A 25,257-nucleotide genomic window follows, 5' to 3' on the forward strand; every position below is an offset into this window, starting at 1 on the left:
CAAAATTTTAGCAAATAGAATCCAACAACACATAAAAAAGATTATACATCATGACCAAGTGGGGTTCATCCCAGGGACACAAGGCTGGTTCAACATACGCAAATCAATCAATGTAATACATCACATCAACAAGAGAAAGGACAAAAACCACATGATCATCTCAATCGATGCAGAAAAAGCATTTGATAAAATTCAACACCCATTTATGATAAAAACTCTCACCAAAGTGGGTATAGAGGGAACATAAATCAACATAATAAAAGCTATATATGACAAACCTACAGCCAACATAGTTCTCAATGGTGAAAAACTCAAAAGCTTCCCACTAAAATCTGGGACAAGACAAGGATGCCCACTATCACCACTCCTATTCAACATAGTCCTGGAAGTCCTAGCCACAGCAATCAGGCAAGAGAGAGAAATAAAAGGGATCCAAATTGGAAAAGAAGAGGTAAAAGTGTCATTATATGCTGACGACATGTTACTATATATAGAAAACCCTAAAAGGCCCACACAAAAGCTACTAGAGCTGATCGAAGAATTCAGCAAGGTAGCAGGTTACAAGATTAACGTTCAAAAATCAGTTGCATTTCTTTACACTAACAATAAATCAACAGAAAAAGAAAGTAAAGAAACAATCCCCTTTAAAATAGCACCCAAAGTAATAAAATATCTAGGAATAAATCTAACCAAGGAGGTGAAAAAATTATACACAGAAAACTATAAACCATTGATGAAGGAAATTAAAGAAGACTTTAAAAAATGGAAAGATATACCATGCTCTTGGATTGGAAGAATCAATATTGTTAAAATGGTCACACTGCCCAAGGCAATCTACAGATTTAATGCAATCCCTATCCAATTACCCAGGACATATTTCACAGAACTAGAACAAATCATAATAAAATTCATATGGAACCATCAAAGACCTAGAATTGCTAAAGCATTACTGAAGAGAAAGAAAGAGGCTGGAGGAATAACTCTCCCAGACTTCAGACAATACTATAGAGCTACAGTCATCAAGACAGCATGGTATTGGTACCAAAACAGACATACAGACCAATGGAACAGAATAGAGAGCCCAGAAATGAACCCACAAACTTTTGGTCAACTCATCTTCGACAAAGGAGGCAAGAATATACAATGGAATAAAGACAGTCTCTTCAGCTAATGGTGTTGGGAAAACTGGACAGTAGCATGTAAAACAATGAAGCTAGAACACTCCCTTACACCATATACAAAAATCAACTCAAAATGGATTAAAGACTTAAACATAAGACAAGATACAATAAACCTCCTAGAGGAAAACATAGGCAAAACATTATCTGACATATATTTCAAAAATTTTCTCCTAGAAGAAATAAAAGCAAGAATAAACAAATGGGACCTAATGAAACTTACAAGCTTCTGCAGAGCAAAGGAAACCAGAAATAAAACAAGAAGACAACCTACGGAATGGGAGAAAATTTTTGCAAGTGAAACCGACAAAGGCTTGATCTCCAAAATATATAAGCAGCTCATACGACTCAATAAGAAAAAAATAAACAACCCAATCCAAAAATGGGCAGAAGACCTAAACAAGCAATTCTCCAAGGAAGACATACAAATGATCAAAAAGCACATGAAAAAATGTTCAATATCACTAATTATCAGAGAAATGCAAATCAAAACTACAATGAGGTATCACCTCACACCAGTCAGAATGGCCATCATTCAAAAATCCACAAATGACAAATGCTGGAGAGGCTGTGGAGAAAGGGGAACCCTCCTACACTGCTGGTGGGAATGCAGTTTGGTGCAGCCACTAGGGAAAACAGTGTGGAGATTCCTCAAAAGACTAGGAATAGACTTACCATATGACCCAGAAATCCCACTCCTGGGCTTGTATCCAGAAGGAAATCTACTTCAGGATGACACCTGCACTCCAATGTTCATAGCAGCACTATTTACAATAGCCAAAACATGGAAACAGCCTAAATGTCCATCAACAGGTGACTGGATAAAGAAGAGTGGTATATTTATACAATGGAATACTACTCAGCCATAAAAACTGACAACATAATGCCATTTGCAGCAACATGGATGCTCCTGGAGAATGTCATTCTAAGTGAAGTAAGCCAGAAAGAGAAAGAAAAATACCATATGAGATCGCTCATATGTGGAATCTAAAAAACAAAAACAAACAAACAAAAACAAAGCATAAATACAGGACAGAAATAGACTCATGGACAGAGAATACAGACTTGTGGTTACCAGGGGGGTAGAGGGTAGGAAGGGATAGACTGGGACTTCAAAATTGTAGAATAGATAAACAAGATTACACTGTATAGCACAGGGAAATATACACAAAATGTTATGATAAATCACAGAGAAAAAAATGTGACAATGAGTGTGTATATGTCCATGAATGACTGAAAAATTGTGCTGAACACTGGAATTTGACACAACATTGTAAAATGATTATAAATCAATAAAAAATGTTAAAAAAAATGAAGAAAACTCTCTTAAAGTTATTTTTGTGGACTATAGATACAATAGAGACAAAACATTCCACGTGTTTGAGTACTACCCTCAGAGAAGCAGTACAGAATAGTTCCCAGGAGAAAAGTGTTTTACATTTAAATAATGCCTACTATTAGATACTGCAAGAGCTGTTAAGAATACAGAGTTCAAAGACACATTTTCACCTATAGATTGCTTAGAAATAAATGTGGGAATAGGCAAGTCAACTGTTATTGAAAATTCAGCATGATAAACAGAATGTTAGGGGTGTTTACATAGCAATATGGAAGCACTCAAGAGGCTCATACAGTCCTAATTCAGAGAGGGGCAGGCATGGAACAGCTCAAGGAAGGGATCCTTAGAGATGACTGAGCAGGTTGAATGGCTCGGTACAGAATGTGGGGCACAGGGAAGGAGGAGCATTGAAGCAGAAGGAAAAATATGTACAAAGTATGAGATAATATTATCTTTGAGAGAATATTCAAGTGGCTCAGTATTGCTGGAATCCAAAGAGTTTGTGGAGATTTAAATCAGGGGGATAAAACCATATTTTGGCCTTAGAAGGCAATTCTAATCGCAATGTGAAAATGATTGGAGAGGTAAGACTAAAATAGAGAAACCTGTTAGGAGGCCCTTGTACTCTTTGAGATGGGAAATTACCAGTGTAAACTTTGTAGTGGTACTGGGCATGGAAAAGAGAAGACATGTTAGAAATATTTAGAAGGTAGGTTTTGTATTATTTGAAGACTGAGTGGACACTGAGAATGAGGTTCAAGGAGGGATGCTTTCTGAGTTTTGTTAAGAAAACATTTAAGTGTAGTTCCAGGTAAGAATTCTCGAATTACTAACATAACACATTAAAAAAAATTTACACATTTTTAGTTCCTACAATTCCCTGCAGTATGCAATAAGCAGGAGATTCTCAAAAACTGCTTGTTGGATGAATAATAAAATGAAAAAATTAGAATAGTAGCGAAATAAATGTTCGTAATGTCAGATTTTGGGAATAAGCAGATGAGAGAATTTCCTGATAAAATTTCAAGAAACTACAATAGTTTCTAAGGTGCAGAAAGTACAATTTCTTCCGAAGCTATAATAGTCAAAACATATGAAAGACTGTAAGATTAAGGCTCAGTATCTTTATTTTTTGATACTTAATGTATGCTAAAAATTTGAAGATAGTTAATAATAAAAAATGTGAAGCTCTTTTAGTACTACCAAAGTTACTTAGATGTACCATTTCTTTAAATCCTTAAAAAATAATTCTATGCATATTTTTCTTATAAAGAACTATTATAATTTTCTGTTGCTATTTTAATAAATTTTGCCCTTGAAAAAATATTTGCATGATTTATATACATTTAGGAAAAATAACTCAGTAAATTCCCTACCTTACTGTTCATACTCATTAAATCTTTTCCATTCTTTCCAAATGCCTATTCCTGTTTTTATCACTCTTATTTTCAGCTGAAGACCTTATCTCCCAGTTTAACAACAAAATAAAGACATCTAGCCTTAACTCTCTCAGTCTCCTCTATACCTTCTAAACTACTGGAAAGAATTTTTTTCCTTCATGGAAAACAATTTCTAGTGAAAGTGACTGATTTTCAGGTATATTGAACAAAAAACTAAATATAAACCTTCCTAATATTGTGATATACAAATTGAATATTGATTTAAAAAATGAGCTGAATTTACAACTTGACTTTGACTCATTCAATTACAGATAAAGAACCTAGAGTCCAAAGAGGTCCATGGTGGCCAAGTGATTTTCTTTACCTTAAAAGGTCCATCCTAGTTCTAAAAATCTATTATCTTATGATTAAAAAGAAAAATCTATGAAAAGGTTATGGGTAAGAGAGAAAATTACAAAATAAATTTGCTATAATTTATCAAAATAAAAGTAGACTATGGTTTTTTAAATCTGGCTATGAACAGGTTAAAAAAAGAGTGTATCAGTGTATATTAATTTATCTTAAAAAATTGTTAGGGTTTTACATGGAACTATTCTAGGTTGTGGGAGACACAAGACAGACAATAATCCCTCTTTTGGGGGTTCACATTCTAGTGAAGGGTGACAGAGAATACAAAACTAAGCAAAATTATGTATCACATCAGATGATGAGAAATACTAGGGAATAAAAGAGCAGAAAGGGTATGCTAATTGCCAAGACTTTGGTGGAGGGAGAGTTACAGTATTCTAAATAGGGTCAACAGAGACGGTCTCACTAGGAAGGTTACACTGGCGCAAAGACCTGAAACAGAAGGAACAAGCCATGTAATGACTAGGGAGGGGAACAGAGGGACTTCATTGAGAGGGTGGGAAGATGCCGGGAAGTAAACTTTTAGGCAGAACGAAAACCAAGTGCAAAAACTTTGAGGTGGTACTATTTCTAGCATGTTTCATGAACAAGAGTCCAGAACAAGGAGGACAATGGGACTGGAGCAGAAGGAAGGAGGATTAATAAGCAATAAGAACAGAAAAGTATTAGAGGAGCAGGTTGATGTAAGGCCTTATATTTTGAATGAGATAGAAGCTGTTGAAGATTTTTGAGAAAAGGAATGACGTGATCTAACTTATCTTTTAAAAGGCCCACTCTGGCTTTTATATTGAGTATAAGAGAACAAGGGGTTAAGTAGGAACCTCTAGGAAGGCAACTGCAATAATAATCCAGGTGAGAGATAGATGTGGTGAGAAGTGGTTAAAGTCTGGATACAGTTCAAAGACAAAGAGATTTGCCGACAGATTGGATGTGGGGTATGAGAGAAAGTCTATAAAGTTTTTTGGTCTGAACACCTGAAAGGATGGAGTTGCAATTACTGAGGAAGGGGAGACTATGGGAGATGCTGGCTTGAATGGGGATTGAAGAAAGGAATTTTAAGAGTTCATTTTTAATCATGTTAAGTATGAAGTGTTTTTTAGACATCCAATTAAGGATGTCAAGTAGGCAGTTAGATATATGAGTCTGAAGTCAGAGGAAAGAGTTGGGGGAAGATACAAACTTAGAAGTCATCAGTAGATAGATGGCATCTATCTATGTTTGTGGATGAGATTACAGAGTATATGCTAGATCAAAGAGATAAGAAGAATCAAATAAAGGAGTCTGAGAAGAAGTGGCCAGTAAGGTAGGAGAAAAAAAAGAGAGTGAGTATCCTGGAAGCCACTGTTTAAAATTCTGCTCAAGTAAAATGAGGACTGAAAATGAACGATTGCGTTTAGAAGGTGAAGGTCATTTTTGTCCTTAATACAAGATATTGGGGGAAAGAGGTGTACAAAAGTCTGATGGGAGAAACCACATTTTGTACTTATGATCCATGAGGAAGAGAAATAATGATGAAGCAGAAGGGATTGCTGGAATGACAACTTGAGTTGAAGAAAGGGCATGGAGTCTAGTGATCAAGTGCAGGGGTTGCCCTCAGATAGGAGCACCAACAACTCACAAATAGGAACAAGAGAGAAGTCAGAATATATATTGTTTACAGAAGGCAGCTTATGCTCATTTATTACTACTATTTTCTTAGGTTCATATTTTATATTTGACTTAGGAGTTCATTGTTTTAAAATTAAATTAACTCCTGGGGGAGCAGGTATAGCTCAGTGGTAGAGCACATGCTTAGCATGCACGAGGTCCCTGGTACCTCCATCAAAAAAAAGATAAATAAATAAACTTAATTACCTCCCCCCACCAAAACAAAAATAAAACAAAACCAAAAAAAGTAAGTTAACTCCTTTTTGTTTCATTTTTATACATATCTTATGTTTATACATAATAAATAGTGACTTTCTAGATTCTAGAATGTCTCCTTTCAGTCTAAAGAAAATGCTTGCAGCTCAAGCAATTCCAGTGTGCTGTAGTACTTACTATTCCAAATGGTGGCAATAACTCAGATTCATACAGGGCATTCCAAGCCTCTTCACTGTTTTCCTGAATCAAGAGAAAAGTAACTTCATAAGGACATTCCATTAACAGGGATATGCCACGATAATATTCTTTCTACTCCATATTGTTTACCCTGGGGTAAACAATATATGGGCATTTGTTGTATTTAGGCTAAATAAAATACATTTGTCCTCTTTCCTATTATTCATAAACTGGAGCAAGCAAAGCAATATCAGTAAATTATTCAGAATTTACAAATATTTTTACTGATTTATCAATAAACAATAATTTAAATAGTATTAGTAACTGAATAGATGAGAGCTACTATACAGATTCAAAAATTCAAGTTGTCTTAAATATTAGTGAGAAGCTACTTTATTTTTCAAAGACAAAATAATGAGAAACTACATTATTTTTCAAAAACTATGATGTCTAAGTTTGTATCTCCTGCCTAGACCTTTGTAGACATTCCTGTTCTCTTACTGTTTCTCTTAATCAAGAAAAAAGTAACCAGCATACCTCACAAGGGCATTCTATTAACAGGGATATGCCAAGATACCATTCTTTTTATTATATAGTGAATTACATTTGTATATGTAATTTGTATAGATATATAAATACATATATAATTATATATAGAATATATATAAATATACAATTTATAATATATATTATAAAAATATATATTTGTATAAATAAGTATATATATTTGTATAAACACATATACTTGTGTAAATACACATAAATATATATTTACACAAATATGCTTATACAAGGATATATGTAATGTATATATATATCTCTCTCAATCTCTCAAGAGAATGGCTTGCATACTAGTTGTATTTAAGTTTTTAGTCCAATAAATTTTTCTGGTAAAATAGGAAAAAAAGCCCAACAAAGCAAATTCCACATGTGCTTTGATGGTGCTACTGAATGCATGACTATATAGTAATTTTATTCATGAGGTATAAAACACTACCACCTTACTTGTTAGTAAAATTTAAACTAAAATAAACATAATCAGGAATAATATAAAATATAACATTAAATTGTTAAAATTACCAACTTTTTCCTGTTTCTAGAAAATAATCTTTTATGTATCAGTGAAATTTCTAAGAAAGAATGTATTATATCCTGGGACAACATATGTCATGAACTTACATTTTTCTTCTTTAGCCTTAAATAGTATATTTGTTCACTAGTGCTGAGAACAAAATGTCACAGACTGGGTGGCTTTAACAACATAAACTTATTATCTCACAATTCTGGAGGCCAAGATCAAGTTTTCTGCAGGATTGTTTCTTCTGAGGCCTCTCTCCCTATCTTCACATGGTCTTCCCTCTGTCTGAGTACTAATCTCCACTTTTTGTAAGGACACCAGTCATACTGGATTAGGGTCCACCCTAACAATCCCATTTTAACTTAATTACTTCTTTAAACATCCTATCTCCAAAAACAGTCACATTCTGAGGTACTAGAGGTTGAGCTTCAAAATGTAAATTGAGGGTGAGGGAGACCCAAGGCAGCCCATAACAAACAGTAGTTACAGAGAAAATGCTGAACTTGAAGTAGGCCTTAAGGTATTTTTCTTTTATGTAGTAATAATACCTTAATTAAAAGGCAGGTCCATTAAATTAATCCACTGAAATTCTTTTTATTGAAATGATTAAAACTTCATTCCTTATTATTGTAAACAGAATCATCACACAGTGTTCTCTGAAAAACTAAAAATGGTGGAATAGATTATACAAATTAATTTACAATTTACAAGGCATTTTAACATATATGTTCTTGTTTGAGCCACACAACTCTAGGAAATTGTCCCTCACAGAAATTTAGAAAATAAGACCACATCTAAAACTTTCACTCTTCATTCAATGGCCATTCAACTACACTACGTGACATCTAGAAAAGAGAATAGCAGATGGAAATTTCTGTGCATGAGGATCTGGGAGACTCAAAAAGTTGCAAGAGTTTTCTAGAAGAATGACTTAGGCCTAAGCCCACAGTTGTACAATGTTTTTTCAAGGACCATAAGAATGGTTGCCTGAATCAATGATATGGTGGCAGAAGCAGAGTGAAATTAAGAGGAAAGGATACATTTATTTGGTAAACTGGAGTAAGCTATCTTCCTAACTAATCTGAATACTTAATATTAACAAATCATTTACAACCAGACTTTCCTCAGACTCTGATAAAGTAACCTGAAAGCTTTGGCCAATGTGTAAAAGTTCAGATGATTCCCAGTGGTGGAGAGTGGCTGTAGTAAACTAAAATTCTGTACTGTATTTTTGAGATTGCAGTTTAAAGAGCAGAGACACTATTTCATAGAATCAGTGACAAGCACAACGCATTCTCCTCCTCTGGGGATAATGCTCCACCACTCAGCTTGATCAAATTAACTGAATCATTGTTCAATTCATTAAGTCAGTGTGCTCCCTGCCTAAAAATTCACAACTCTGCCAGCTGTGACAACCACTATTATGGTGTGCTTTTTCCTGTTGGTTAATACCATGCTTTTTGGTGAGGAAAACTATACAACATTATGACTGTAGCCTCTCTGTGTAAATTCTAGGAAATTCTTCATGCTGTTCTTTTCAGGTTGAAATCCTTAAGTATCATATGCTGGGGATAAACTCAGGACCTGGCAAGAGCAATGAGCAGAAGCATCTTTTGGAAGGGAATCTGAATTTACACTACATGAAGTAAGGAGAAAAATTCTGATTAAACATGCCTCTATTTCTTCATTCTCCTGAAGCCTCAATCAAGTAAGTAAAGGAATAAAAATGGAACAAAAACTATAAGGAAAAAATGAAGGAAGATAAAGATGATGCGAGATTTCAAAAGTATTTTTTGGGAGATGGAAAGTAGATGGAGAGTGGTGTTTAATAAAGGAAGCTGTAAGCTGAGTGCCCAGATAGAAGGTTATCCATGAGAAACATGCTTCTTTTCTTCTCCCTCTTCTTCCTTCTCTTCTTCTCTTTTTAGTCTAATTTACCCTACAGAAACCTGGAAAGGTTCAGGACATAAAGGCACAAGGCACTGGGGGAGGTGATGGTGAAGCTCAATGCTGTAAACAGAGTAGTGGAAAGTGGCTAGATGCTTGGATTTCATCTGGTCTCCCATACCCCCAGGCCAAGTTATCCTTTCTCTATTTTCTCCCCACCTTCCACCTTGCAGGATACCAATGTTTTAGCTTCCAGATGAACCACTACATCTAAGAGGCTCCAGACACTAGTCAGTATGGGAAATGGAGCTGAAGCCAAAAAGATTAAGTCTAACTGTGTGCACTGATTGGTGGGAAACTAGACCCTTTTCTACCTGCTCCTAGAACACAGGCATTGAGGCTTATAACCTCCCAGGTGGAAGAATAAGAGAATACTTCCCCAGAGAACCAAATGACCTCAAAGAAAACACCTACTGAGGCTGATGATTGCGAAATTCTAACATATAGAAAAAGCAGGTTCATCATCAACCGTTATATGGTTGAGGCATCCTATTCACAAGCCGACAGTGTTTCCATATGGCACCCGAGCATCTTAGGCATAAATATAAAACATACAATTAAGTATCTTAAGACATTTGAGGAAAGTCTTCAACATGAAAATCAGACATTAGACTAAATAAAGAGAAAATAAAATACCTAAAGGAAATAGAGACACTAAAAGGAGAAAATACTTTAAGAAATATTTTCAGAGAGATAGCAGATAATTATTGCAAGCATAAAACAAGAATAAGCAGGCTCTAAAAATAGGACAGAGAACAAGAAAAACTTTTGGAAACAAAAAATGAGATGACTAAAAAAACCCAACTGAATAGGAGATTTGGACAATAATGTTGAAGAAATTTCCCAGATAGTAGAACAAAAAGATCAAGGAAATGAGAAATAAGAGGTGAAAAGTAAAGAATTTAGAAGATCCAACAAAAGATCCAATTTTCAAACAAGAAAATGGAGTGAATGAAATCATCTAAAGAATTACACAAGAAAATTTCCCAGAACTAAAATGTGTAGAGAAGAGTCCAGATTGGAACAGGGGCATATAAGAAAAATAAAAACAGCAGAAGAAACTAAATGAGCACTTATACTGAAAAACTGCAGTAAATTTAGGCAAATGAAAAGCTAATAAAAACTGGCAAATGAAAATCAGTTACATAGTTAACTAATTCCAGGAAAAATGAAGGGCTATACAGGAGGGAAGAAGCAGTTGCAGTATTCTCCTTGTGCAAAATATACTATTCGTCCTACTTGCCCTACAATGGCGAAATGTATTTGGATGGTCAGAATAAAGTAAATCCTATATAGAAAGGATAGGCGGAAAGGAAAAGGAAGCAGTGGGAAAAATAACCTTGCTACACTGAGACAGCAGTAAAAAATATTATTTAGAAATATGGAAATACCAGGGAACACATCTACTTAGACGAATTCAATGTTTGGTTTGGCAAAGGAGGATTGACATTATTATAATTCTTTTAGTAAAATATGCCTTAATAAAAGCTATATACATATATTTGATAAAAATAAATAAATAAAATTCAGATTAATACAAAAGGGAAAAACCAAGACTATAACAAAGGGTAAGAGAGACTGGAAAAATGAAGAGTCAAGACTTAGACATGTCATATATATATAAACTTTAAATATTATAAAAGAAATTTAATTGTATACCTGGACCCTACTTACAAGTTTCTTTTTATTATGGTCAAATGATATTTCTCTTATTTTCACATTATGTTGATGCCTTGATATACGAAATTTATGTTTTTGTTTGGCATCTTTAAGTTTACAAAAAAATATACTAACTTTTTAAAGACAAGAACAAAAGATCTAAACTGTCACACATAGCATTCTCTACCAAGTTAGTAAGAGTAAGTTTATAACAATATAGCTCTGCAAAACTTTCAAAGTGAAGCTAGGGAATAGCTCACTTCCTACCTTAGTCGTTGGTTGTAAGGAACACTCACTCAAACCAGCTGTAGTGATGGGGAATTTATTTACAGGATAAAGCATTATTTTAAAAAACTCAAGGGCAGGTTTGATAAGAGTCTGGAACAAGGAAACAATGCCATCAAGATCCAAGGCTGCTGACTTCATTCCATTTTCTCTCTCCAGGGCCACAGGACTCTCATTTCTTCATCTTTCTAGGCACCTGAATCAATACTTTCTTTCTCTATGGAGTTTCTGTGTTTCACTCTAACAAGCCCAACCATGGCTACTCCAAGGTCAGCTTTAGGAGATCTCTCTAAATATCCCAAAGTTGTGGGAAGAATTTCTAAATCCCAATTCCAAATGTATGGAAGATGAATCTGATTAACTCAGCCTGAGTCACAGTGCCTACAATTGATCGAATCAGCTGTGGGCTGTGTGTATGGGGTGGGGTGGACAGTGGGGGGCAGGGAGCTATTATGTGACCTGACTTTCACTCAGTAGGGACTGTGGGAAGACAGAAGAGATTGACAACTGGGCAAACTAACACATTTGCTTTATCTTTTCAGCTTTCTTGATAAGAACTCAAAAGGTTTCTTTCCATCCCTAGCCCAGTTCTTCCAAATGAAATAGACACTTGGTAAACTGGAGTGATTAACAGTTATCCCAAATGAAGTGGTGAAATGTGAAAAGTGTAAAGAGAAATGTATGTCTCTCTTCTCATTTTTGAATAATTTTTTCACATGTATGCATTAGAATTCTAAATCAGGGGAGTTTTAGGAAACTTTCTTAGTTCTATTTTCCTTCTTAGAGATATTCTCACAATTGACCAGTATTTTAGGTCAATAGGATTCTATGGTGATGTGAGTTGTTACTTGAAGATTTTCATTATGGCTGTTAATGGTATAAGACCTTGTGTCGCAGGAAAACTTTGCCAGAAGTTATTGTTCAACCTTTTATTGCTTTGCTTATTATTGAAGGATTAAAATTTTCATTTATGTTTCCAACTATGTGAAACCAATTCTTACATTCTCATCTATTTTATAGTCTATGTGGGTAAGTAATAAGGAATAGAGTTAGGATGATAAGTGATGGGCTACAAGAAATACATTAGATTCTAAAACACAAGTTAGTTGAACTAGCATTATTTTAGCCCCCATAAAAATATCCCATATGTTTATTTCTTGATAATTGCTTTCATTTCCTTTTAGAGCTAAAAAAATAAAACAAAACTAAAATTATGTTAAATGACACTCATATCTTGGCTTTTTTCCCTAAGTACATCAAGAAGAAATTCCAAAGAGAAAAGAGAAAGGAAAAATACTATATATTAGTAGGGTTTATCAGCAGTATTTTTATGGTTTAAAGAGGTTCAGTTTTAGGTTATGTGTGGGAAGACACCTGAGACAGGTGTGATTATAATCTCACTGCATTCCACATCTTCACAGATAAGTTAGTTTTGAGTAGGTAATTGATTATTTTATAAACTTACGAAACCACTTGGGCTTCCTGGATATCTCGCTAAAAAGTCGAGACAACTGCCTGCAGATTTTACAAATTTAAAGTAGATAGATAAGTAAAGTGTGGATAAAAATGTAACACGTAGAAAATACCTTTGCTTCTTTCAACACATAATTTTCAAATCTACATCAGGCTTCTATTTAACTGTCACTAAGGAAATATTACACAGTTTGCTAGATCATCTTGTACTAGAGCTGAATGATGAATGGAAAAGAAAACAGAACTAGTCCATGAAATGATGACTTCATTACAGCGATTATTTTTAACTATTTAAAATTTATTTTATTCATGTGTCAGGTATGTGCTATGCTTTCACAGCAATTTTCACATTTAATTTTCTTAATAACCCTCTGAGGTAGATATTATCTTCTATGAAATGAGATATCAGGGACTTACATAAAGTCATGTTATTAATAATCAGTAAAGCCAGAAATCAAGTCAAAGTTTTATGGTTCCAAGGAATATCAGTATTTTAGTATATTGACTGCAACTGAAAAAAACAACTGTTCGAAAGAGTTCTTTTTTGGGAGGCAGTAACTGTGAGAAATGGCATGTCTTTATATTTGTGTCATATATTTATTCAGATCATTATTTGCACAGTTACAATTTCACTTGGATGACTATTCCTTAGGGGCAATTTCTTCAAAAACCTATGTTTCCTCATAGGTTTGGCCACTGGTAATTCAGATATATTTCAGAAGCTCAGCTGCCTGAGTCTTTAAACAAAAAGAGTTTTTATATTTTATTCAGTAATATATACTTTTTCTTCCTTAAATTAAAACATTCTTATTTTTTCTAATTTAAAAAAGTTGCTTATCTAAGTTAACTTCATGAAACTGCTCTTACGTGACTGTAATTTGAAACTCTGGAAAAGAACTCTCAAAATCAGACCAGCGTACTCTGGTTGAACTTTTGTTTTTCAGTTAATTGTGCTTAGCTTGCAGCTCAGGTTGATAATCTTGTCTGTGTTGACACTACAGTATCTACTCGTTGATATTATCCTGTCAGTTATAACTATTTTCATAAGTGATAGACCAAATTTAGTTCTTGATAGTTCAAAAATATTTAACTGTTATCATTAACACTTCTCAAAAAGTATCAACATCATTTTATTTTGTTTTTCATTTCCTAGCACTTTTAGAGAAGTTTCAGAGAAAACTTTCACTCAAAATTAATTGTTAATTAATGGTTAAAGGTATTATTAGCTATCTATGAACTAAATGAAAATCTGTAAGACTAATTTCCATTTTTTAAATATATAGTACAAATCTGACCTCTTATGTCCTATACTCATATTGAATTAGATTATATTAATGATAATAATCATAAATACCAGTTCTGGCTACTAAATTAATATTCCTTAAATATTATATTAGGTGGTATCATAATTGGGCAAATAATACATTAAAATAGATTTGTTTTCATAAGCTTGATTTAACATGTTATATATTTCAAACTAGAGTTAAATGTAGTAGACTCTTATTTTCAAAGAACTCTGATGAGACAAAAAACACTATGTAAAACAAAAAGCATAATTCCTCTTGAGAGTTTACAGTGTACAGAGACATGTAATTTATGAAATTACTAATTTTTATTTATGCATATGGATATTATTTGATCTACTATTTTATTGATAAGCTGGACTTAAGCTATGAAATTTACTTGTAAAATTGTTTTATAATAGAAAATAACATGCTTTTGCTTTCAGTATTAACATCATAAGAAAAAAATGTACTAAAACCAGCATATTAAGGCCTCCTTTCTTTTTCTTCCTAAGGACAGCAAGGGAATTACAATAGAAAGTAAAATTAAATAAAGAGAAAGCATAGATTTGGGAAGGCACAACTTAGATTCAGAAATTTCTCCTAGCCTGAAGCATTACAACAGATACGGCATGCAGGAGGGATCTTTAAGGGAGTCTCCTGTGTCATCAAAGGTGTAGATTACATCATCATTGATTTCATCTTTCCATCACCTAATTTTAATGCCTCAGCTTTCCCAAAGGCTACTGTAATTTATCCCATGGGTTCTCAAAATAAGTGAATTTTAAAATAGAAACATTGCTTCTGTGTTGTCTATATTGTCTTTTTGCCTTTTATTGATACTACACCTATTTGCAGAGGTAACAGTACCTTCTGCTCCAGTTTCAATGAAAACATCTTTATATATTTACTGTTTTGTGAATGACATGAGGAATTTTTGTAATTTGTGACATATGAAACTAATAATACATTTACTTCACTTTACTGTAAAATTTAACAAAAGTGAATTTTGCTGAATTTATGAGACAAGAGCTATATCCAAAATAAATTTGCCAGAAATGTTTTGCATCATACTTCAATTATAACTTTATTTTTCTTCTTAGATCAGACTGGAGCAATCTTTCCCCAAATATATTTTAAAAATAAACAAAATTACAGTAGTTCTCACTTTCTAATATGTTCACTCCTTCACAGATTTACTGGGAGACAGTAAAAAAAAAAAAAGGGTAATTAGTCCCAGCTGAGAATCATGTGCCAAGCTGCTCAATGACTTTTTCCTTAAAGACATAGATAAAAAGGATAGGAAACAAGTTTTAGCTATTAGGGAGTGTTTCTTTAAAAAAATATCTATAAGTTGCTACCTTGAAAATAGGTGAATTACCATTTCACATTGTCTTAACTTATCTGAGAGTAGGAAGGGATTTAAGAAGTTAGCAGCAGTTCTCAAATGTGTCTGCCATGTGATGCTAATTCAGGTAGAAGTTGCCACTAGTCTCTAGTAAAGAAGTTACATTTACTCTTCTCATGAATTATTCTTTAGTGAATCCGTAATACTCCTTTGGTGTCAAAATAGCAATTTTAAGATGAAATGATGTGAAGCTAAACTATTGTTGTTATTTTTAATATACTCATTTAGCAAAATAAGAAGTTGGCAACTGTATAATGGATCCCCCACCTTTTCCCTTGAAATTTTACTGGTTCATAAAGCCCCAAATTGGTGAGCTCTTTTCTAATGGCGCTTCTGCCTTTCCACAAGTACTTCTTGAGTCTCTGTGGCCAGATTATGAACATAACACACAGGTGTTGAATAGAGCTTAGAATCTCATAACAGACACAAATAAGTAATGATTATAATACAGCGGGACAAATGCTTTAAGGGAGATAGACATGCAGGCAGTACTGGAGCACATGAGCAGACACCGAACCCTGATCTAGGGAAGTCAGGCAAGGATTTCTCGAGGAAAGAGGTACAAAACATGAGTAGCATATATTGGCTTTGTGAACGAAGTATCTCCTTCAGGGTATCTAGGCACTTAGAAACGCAAACCAAGGGGCTGCTTTATCATCATGGAATTAGAGCAAATGGCTATAGTTAGAACCTGTTGAACTCTGATGAAATAATAATGTCCCAGCCAATACAACATTTCCTTAGTGGTCAGATATTAATTTCTCTAGAGGCAGGGTAGTGTGATAACATTTTTGAGGTAAGAAGTGACATTCTCTTGTTCTGTCTCTCTCTGTCTCTCTTTGAGAGTGAAACTTTCCTCACCCTCCTCCAGACTCTGAATCTTTGTCTCAGAGGGAGAGTGTTTGAGGAGAAAACCGGTTTTGGTTTTCAAAACCCACCTAAGAGGATATACAGTAGGTGCCTCTCGATAAATCACAAGTAAGGCAGTTCCTAGGGAATAAAGCACTGGGGATGTGGGGGAATTTCCCCTGAGACTAAAACATTGCTCTCACAAGGTTGGGAAATAGAGGCTAGAGTGGTAGAGAGGGTACTCAAAGGGAGCTGTTAAAAGCAGAGTTTGGTGGCTCTCCAGGAGAGAAGCTCTATAGCCAGTCAGAGTCTCAAGGAGGTGAGAACACAGAAAAAAACAAAAGGCTGGAAGGGATGCCTAAGGAGGAAACCTCAAATTCCCATGTCACCCAGAAGTAGTCAGGGAAGCCACAGGACCTGGAGGCACTTGTGGAGAGGACTGTATGGTTAACAGGAAGACCAGGCAGGCTTCACAATGCCTTGAGACTACGTAAGCATGACTGATATATAACTGGTATGGCTATACTGACTGATATATTATCAATGTATTTGTATTCACTGATAGCCATTTATTTTCCCAGAATCACCTACTTTCCCCAAACTAAAGGATTAATGCCTGGGAAAGCAGAGAAGCCTAGGTCACTGCATAAGCACTAAACCCAGTGTCTGTATCCTTTCTGACTGTTTGGTATATTAGTTATCTTTTGTTGTACAGCACTTTACTCCAGGTAGCAGGATACAACATTAACACACAAAAATCAATTGCATTTCTTTACATTAACAATGAATTATCAGGAAGAGAAAGTAAAAAAAAAAAATCCCTTTTCAATTTGCAACCAAAACAATAAAATACTTAGGAATAAATCTGTAGGTGAAAGACTTATACATGGAGAACTACAAAACATTGATTAAGGAAATTAAAGATGACTTAAAGAAATGTAAAGATATCCCATGCTCTTGAATTGGAAGAATCAATATCGTTAAAATGGCAGTACTGCCCAAGGCAATCTACAGATTTAATGTGATACCTATCAAATTACTCAGGACATTTTTTACAGAAATAGAACAAATGATCCTAAAATTTATATGGAATCACTAAAGACCCAGAATTTCCAAAGCAATACTGAAGGAAAAGAACGAAGCTGGAGGAATAACCCTCCCAGACTTCAGACAATACTACACAGCTATAGTAATCGAAACAGCATGGTATTGGCATAAAAACAGACATATGGCTCAATGGAACAGTACAGAGAGCCCAGAAATAAATCCACAGGCCTACGGTCAATTAATCTTTGACAGAGAAGGCAAGAATATACAATGGAGAAAAGACAGTCTCTTCAGCAAGTGGTGTTGGGAAAACTGGATAGCAGCATGTAAATCAATGAAGTCAGAACACTCCCTTACTCCATACACAAAAATAAACTTAAAATGGCTTAAAGGCTTAAATGTAAGACAAGATACGATAAATCTCCTAGAAGAAAACATAGGCAGAACATTCTCTGACATAAATCTTAGCAATGTTCTCCTAGGGCAGTCTATCCAGGCAACAGAAATAAAAGCAAAAATAAACAAATGGGGCCTAATTAAACTTACAAGTTTTTGCACAGCAAAGGAAACCATAAGCAAAACAAAATGACAACCTATGGAATGAGAGAAGATATTTGCAAATGATGTGACTGACAAAGACTTAATTTCCAGAGTATATAAACAGCTCATACAACTTAATAACAACAACAAAAAAACCCCAAACAATCCAATACAAAAATGGGCAGAAGACCTAAACAAGCAATTCTCCAATGAAGACATACAAATGACCAATAGGCATATGAAAAAATGCTCAATACCACTAATTATCAGAGAAATGCAAATCAAAACTACAATGAGGTATCACCTCACACCAGTCAGAATGGCCATCATTCTAAAGTCCACAAACAATAAATGCTGGAGAGGTTATGGAGAAAAGAGAACCCTCCTACAGTTCTGGTGAGAATGTAGTTTGGTGCAGCCATTATGGAAAACAGTATGGAGAAGTTTCAAAAAACTAAAAATAGACCTACCATATGATTCAGCAATTCTACTTCTAGATACATATCTGGAGAGAACTCTGATTCAAAAAGATACATGCACTCCAATGTTCACAGCAGCACTATATACAATAGCCAAGACATGGAAGCAACCTAATGTCCACCGACAGATGACTAGATAAAGGAGCTGTGGTATATTTATACAATGGAATACTACTCAGCCATAAAAAAGAATAAAATAATGCCATTTGCAGCAACATCGATGGACCTGGACATCATCATTCTAAGTGAAGTAAGCCAGAAAGAGAAAGAAACATACCATATGATGTCACATACATGAAATTCAAAAAGAAAAAGTACAGTATAAACTTATCTACAAAATGGAAACAGACTCACAGACATAGTGAACAACTTTATGGTTACTGGGGAAAGGGGGTGGGAAGGGATAAATGTGGGAGTTTGAGATTTACAAATGTTAGCCATTATACATAGAAATAGATTTTAGAAAGTTTCTTCTGTATAGCATAGGGAAATGTTCAATATCTTGTAATAACCTTTAATGAAAATATATGAAAACAAATAAACATATGTACATGCATGACTAGGACATTGTGCTGTACATCAGAAATTGACACGTTGTAATTGACTGTACTTAAAAAAAAACTGACAAAAACTGGCAGCTTAAAGCAATAATTACCATTTGTTATGTCACACAGTTTCTGTGGGTCAGGAATTTGGAAGCAGCTTAGCCCAGCTCTTCTGGCTCATGATATATCATGAGTCAAGATGTCAGCTGAGTCTGCAGTCTTGACGGGCTGAGGAATCAGTCCTAAGATGTGTCACTCACATGGCTGGCAAGTTGCAGGAGACCTCAGTTCCTCACCATGTAGACCTCTCTGTGAAGCTGCTTGAGTGTCTTTGTAACATGTCACCTGCCTTCTCCATGAGTGACCTAAGAGAGAGCAAGGAAGAAGCTACAATGTCTTTTATGACTTAGCCTCCAAAATCACACTCCATCATTTTTGAAACAGCCCACTGATGACACAGGTCATCCCTATTCAATGTGGAAGAGACTACACAGTGTGTAATAACCAGGAGGTGAAAATAATTGGGGTCCATCTTGAAGGCTCCTACCACAGCTGGTGGCCTTGTCATATGGTTAAATATTTTTAATGTCACTTTCACAGAAGTCAGAGTAGCCTTTAAAAATAAGGCAGAAGTGCAAGGCAAATTCCAACCTGACTGATTAAATTTTTGTCTTCCTCCAAGAATGGTACCTCAAATAAAAACTGAGTTGTATAAAAATGCAAATTTTGTTCTTGCACACCTAAATTTTTGTACTGAGATTCATGGCTACTGTGTCCCATGTGACTGCTCCCTGAATTCAACTGGCAAAATTTGCTTTGTTCACCACTCCTCTTTTGTTGCTTTAATTCTTTCTTTAAAAGGTACAATCCTTCAGTAACTTTGCTATTTATATGAATCTGGGAGGCACTCTGCCTCCTGCATTGGGTAGTGATTTCATTGTATCATTCCTTCTGGCAGTCGAGAAAGCGCAGGGCTTGTAATGTAATCTTGTAACCTTCCTAGAAGAGCACCTGTGCAGTAAGGCAAATGCTAACTAGGGCTGCCTTGGCGTTCAGAACAGAAAGAGCAGGTTGGCAGTGAGGGTCTCTGGATTTATGCACTATTCATATTTCAGGTCAATTACCTGTTTTGGTGGGGAAGTACTGGTAAAATTTAATTAAGTTTATTAACAAGCTATCATCAATGATATAGTACAGCAGTTATCCAATGAATTATCAAAGGGCATTTCCGAGTGCAATGCCTTTGAAAGTTTCTAGTACTTGAGTTGTAGAATTTTAGAAATGCTGCCATGTTTTAGAGTTATACTATTATTCTTGGAAACATGTTTAAAAATCCTAAACTACTTGGATATATTTGGAACCTGAGTGAAAAGAGAAAGAAATATGAAGTTCTAAGTAATTTATCAATGGTAGTAGCATTAATTCCCAAACCAAGAAAAGAATGAGAAATTCCTGATTTGTGTCTCATAAAAAATAAGAAAAATTTCAAGCCTCTGTGGGCTATATATATTTTACCAGGTCTTTTCTTCAACACAAGGCAACCACTGTGGAGCTATTAATCATATACTAGAAAAAGACATTCTGTGGTGTTGAAATATAATTTCCATATGTCAAATAGCTATGTAAATTGCTTCTGAGTCTAGTCAGGAGAAGACACACCCCTACCTCTCATCAAAAATGAAGGATCACACCCAGAATGCAAGAATAATAAGGGCTACCGTGACAGCTATGGAGGGACACTATTAGAATCTCCCTTCAAGAAAGAACTTGCTCTTCAGCTGCAAGGAGGGCAGGGAGCTGACAGCCTCTGGCTATTAAAGGCTTCAGGATTTATTTCAGCTTCTGAGCTGATGTTATGCCCTTCAGGACAGCCCCTGACTAATGACTGAACATGTAGGGGTCCTAAGGCCTGGCTATTTCTGCTCAATGTAGGACTCTTCTAATGGGTAATCTTTGCTCAGGAGCTCTTCTCATTGAGTTGGCTGATACTTTGTCACATGTAAATCATGGTGGGAGGCTCTTTCTGTCCAGTCCTCTTCCTACTCTCTTCTTTCACAGGTATCAGACTTGTACTGTGGTCTAAAATGTTTCCTACCCAATCTTGCTTCCTCCCCCTCTTATCTTTCACATGGATTGTCCCCTAATGAACTTCTTGCATTCCCAACTCCATTTCAACATCTGCTTCCCAGAAGCCCAAAATGACACAGCTACTATTTACTAAGAACATACTATATGAAGGAGTATATCATAGTGTGTTTGGGGAAGTTATTTAACCTCTTCTAACAGTTCTCTCATCTATAAAGTGGGGTTGTAAGAATTAAATGAAATAATCTACAAGGAACATTTTGTCTGATGTCTGGTATACAGCAAGTAATCAATAAATGGTATGTAATACTAAAGGTATTACTATGCCATATGCTAGACTCTGTGTGAGGAATTTTTTATTACTTGTAGTACTTGTTATAATTAGCAAGTATTATTAGGCTCATTTAACATATGAGGAAACTAGTGTTCAATGAAGTTAAGATAACTTGCTCAAATTACTGAATTTATATAGCTAAAATGCACAACCTGGGATTAAAACCCAGCAAGTTCTGTGGAGGAGAGCAACATATATATATGTTAAAGAATCCACTGCTGTTATGTAGAATGTAAAGGAGCTCTACATCCTCTATGACTTGATATGTACAATTTGTATCTAATAAAAACTACCTTGGGAATTCTTTCATAACTATAATTCTATACTCTTAATTCTACCACATATATGACATCAGAATCTGTCAATGGGTGCTTAAGACCAAGAATTTGTCTAAAAGCTTAGAAGAGCAATACATAATGCCACTGCCACTCTCTGATGAGTACTGGTCAGTTATTTTTATAGAATGGCTTTCAATTTGGGTTTGATTGATGTCTTTTCATGACTCAATTGAGGTTATGTTTAATATTCCACAGTCTTGCTATTGCTAGAAAAATTGCATCAACTGATGTCACTCCCCCTCTGTCTGTCCCAGCTTCCAACCCATACACAGTACAAACGTTAAAGCTCATTATAAAAAGATGCAAAAGAAATAACAGTAGAAGCATAATGAGCAGAGGAAGTCAAAATATTATAAAGAATCTGTAGTGAGGTGCAGCCATTTGAACCAAAGGCAGCTTTTGGAGCGCATCTGTATTATTCCTCACTTCGTAGTTTTAAGGTAAACAATCCTAAGTACAATTTAAGAAGTTATGCTACATGAAGTTAAAAAAAATTCTGATATTGTGCTATTTCCTCAGGAATGAGGTGGTGCTGGATGGGGTTGCTGGAATGGATTTAGGGGGTGGACAGTTTTCGTACACACATTCTGCCAGGAAACCAGTCTTTTTTCTAAATAAATCCATGAGGTTGACTAAATAAGCCCTCCTATATGCAAAAAAGGCATATGATTTATGATCTGAAAGGTAATGTGGCCACATTATGCCCAATGTGGCTATTGGCCTTTAAACTAATTTAAGCCAAGAATGGTCAGCATGACCTTAGACAGAAAAAGATGACCAGTAAATGACCTTGTGGTCTGGTGACAAGGGTTAAGATACCTCAGAACTACAGGTCTGAACAAATAGCCACTTGCGGCTAGAGTGATGCTACCAAACTACCAAAGAGGACTGTTGAAAAATGAAAATTACTGTAACAGAATAATATGTAATTATAAAAAAAGTATAACTTAATATTCAGTATGTTTTTGTGTGAGTTTACTCATAATGCAATCTGTTTACTGTGAATAGATATTTTTTAGAACATTTTTCAAGTAAACAATTAATTCAGTTATAAGTCTACTGTAGAAAATGGAGTCTAGATGGGCTCCAGAGACCACAGGTCACAGTAACAATACATAGAAACTTCCGGATGTTTGCTACCCAAAAGGGATGTTTATGAAAAACATTTTTGCACAAGGACTGTTACATATGCACAGATGTATGTGTGTATCAGAACAGAAAATGCACTTTGGGGAAATTAAGTAAATATAGTTTAAAAAAGTGGACTTTTAAGTATGGTTATAAATCTCCAAAAGAAATAGCTCTAATTTATTGCCCATGAGGGAGAAATTCTGGGTGTACTCTTTCTGGATGTACTTTCCTCTTCACTGTTACAACTATGGCACAGAGGGGTAATTATCAGTTTGTGAATTCTGCTGTGAAAGGACCAAGGTGATCTCACTAGAAATGTTTCCCAGAGACTCTCCTTTGCTTTCTAAAATAATATAATTGGATGTGAGATAAATGGCTGGCACATTTTAAAACATTTATGTATTACAAATGACGGCAAACTTGGAAAAACTAGAAGTGCCTAAAAATGCTAATGGCTGTGCCAGCAAAGAAGGCATAGGCTCTTGTGTTTTAGGGGAACACATTAAATTACATATTTTTAAAAAATGTAATAAAAAACAATGTTCAGAAAGTTCCTCAAGCAATTCTGTATTAATCTGGCTTTTAGTAAATACAACTCTAAGGAAAACTTCCTTCCAAATGTGAATGTGTCACAGTAAAAATCTACTGACATGGAATAAAGATGAAACAAATAATATTTTCCCTTAAATACAAAGGGATTATGGTTATGATTCACTAATTAGAAAAAATAACAATTTAAAACGCTGATAAATTTTATATGAGAGTTGTAGTGAGACCAATTTATTTTGATGGATAATTGTTGTGTAGTAAGAAGGGGTTGTAAAAACTGTGCTACATAACGTGGGATAGTTTAATTCACTATGATTATAAGACAGAACAAAGCAGACAGCAGATTCTAAATAAATAATTTGATGATGATGCTGAATATTGCAAAATCAGTTAAAATGGTATTATGTTTTGTGTTGTTAAATAATGTCCACTTTATAAATGCTATGAGGTTTATTAAATTTAAGTAGTTGCTTTCATAATGTCTGAATATATTAATTGAATTAAGTAAACTCTGTAAAAGAGAAGCACTTTAAAGTACTTTGTGGGTCAATCTGGCTTGATAACTTAACAAAGCTTATTCCATCTCAAAGAAAATGTGGACTTATCCAAAGCTATTCCTTTTTGAACCCCTAGTTCATTCCAACATACTATTATTCTAACCATTCAAACATGATCTTGTAGGAAAAAATGAAAATCATAAAATAGTTTCACATGAAAAAGGGCATATAATAGATCACATTTATGTGCCTTTTTAACTCTGCTGTTGAGATTATTAAATAAAATAGTGCTTCCCGTGGTGTCTGACATGGCATAATCTAGTATTTGGCTGCTTGGATAGTTTTCCCGATTATTTGTCACCAATGTTGGGCAGTTGTTCAACCAGAGAAACCGGATTAAGCATTTTTAACATACACAAATAAAAACTCTTCTTTATCAAAGGAATGAGAAAGTGAAAGGTAAAACAGAACTTTTCTAAGGTGGATTTATAGAAAGTATGCTTGATGTTTATGTTCTCAACATTATGGTTTTATCTATAGAAGATATTTCTTTTTTATTTACATTTATAATTACATTATAAAATGTTAAAGAATATAGAAGTTTTGTCATTAACAGACCAGTTTTTTCCTGAGTGTGTTTGAGGAAAGCAAACTTTATTGGACATCCAAAATGTTATAAAATATGAACACTTAACTCACTTCAGGGAATACTACTGGTGACAAAAATTTCCCTTCAACATTTTTCCTGTAAATATTTCATTTTTCTATGATCTAAACAACTGATCTTTTCTGTATGAATTTCCCATGGTGAGATCTTGAGCAAACCATTTCATTTCAAGGCCTCAGATTAGGAAACGTACAAATTAGTTATTTTTCAAATCATGGGTCATTACTCCATTAGTGGGTCACAACTAAATATATTCACACAATAAAATGGAATTGATTCAATTTGAATAGAAAATATAGAGGACAAGACACATTAAAAGGCTACTTTGCAAATTTTGTTTCAGTTTTAAATGTATGTATGCATACTGTGTGATGTAAAATGTATTCTCTACCATGAGTTACAGACAAAACATTTTGACAAATATTGTTCTAAAGAATATTGTTCTAAATAGTGTTCTAAAGTGTCTTTTAAATCTAAAATGAAATTATTCTAGTTTTCAGTTCAAAAATTCTGATAATGTCATATAGTTTGTTGCCTGATAGGCAACAGTAGCTAGCTACAAGGGCATTTAGTTAAAGTGACTAGAAAACACTCACTCCCTCAATTAGCTGTAATCCTTAATACCCACTGTAAGTCATTAAAAGACAATTCCTTGGGCTTTCACCTCCACTGAACAAATCCCAGGCCCAAGACAGACA

General features: G+C 34.6%; 1 long non-coding RNA gene across 1 annotated transcript in view; it reads right to left on the minus strand.

The window, feature by feature from the left end:
* The window catches only part of LOC116285604 (uncharacterized), a 102,918-nt gene that overhangs the window by 75,031 nt on the left and 2,630 nt on the right, over positions 1-25,257 (minus strand). Inside the window, exons 2-3 of the long non-coding RNA XR_012064163.1 lie at positions 19,069-19,323; positions 6,366-6,428 (exon numbers count right to left, since the gene is read on the minus strand). This is a non-coding gene — a long non-coding RNA (uncharacterized lncRNA). The remainder of the gene's footprint in view (positions 1-6,365; positions 6,429-19,068; positions 19,324-25,257) is intronic.

Source organism: Vicugna pacos, chromosome 25 (assembly GCF_048564905.1).
Source record: "Vicugna pacos chromosome 25, VicPac4, whole genome shotgun sequence".
Lineage (NCBI taxonomy): Eukaryota > Metazoa > Chordata > Mammalia > Artiodactyla > Camelidae > Vicugna > Vicugna pacos.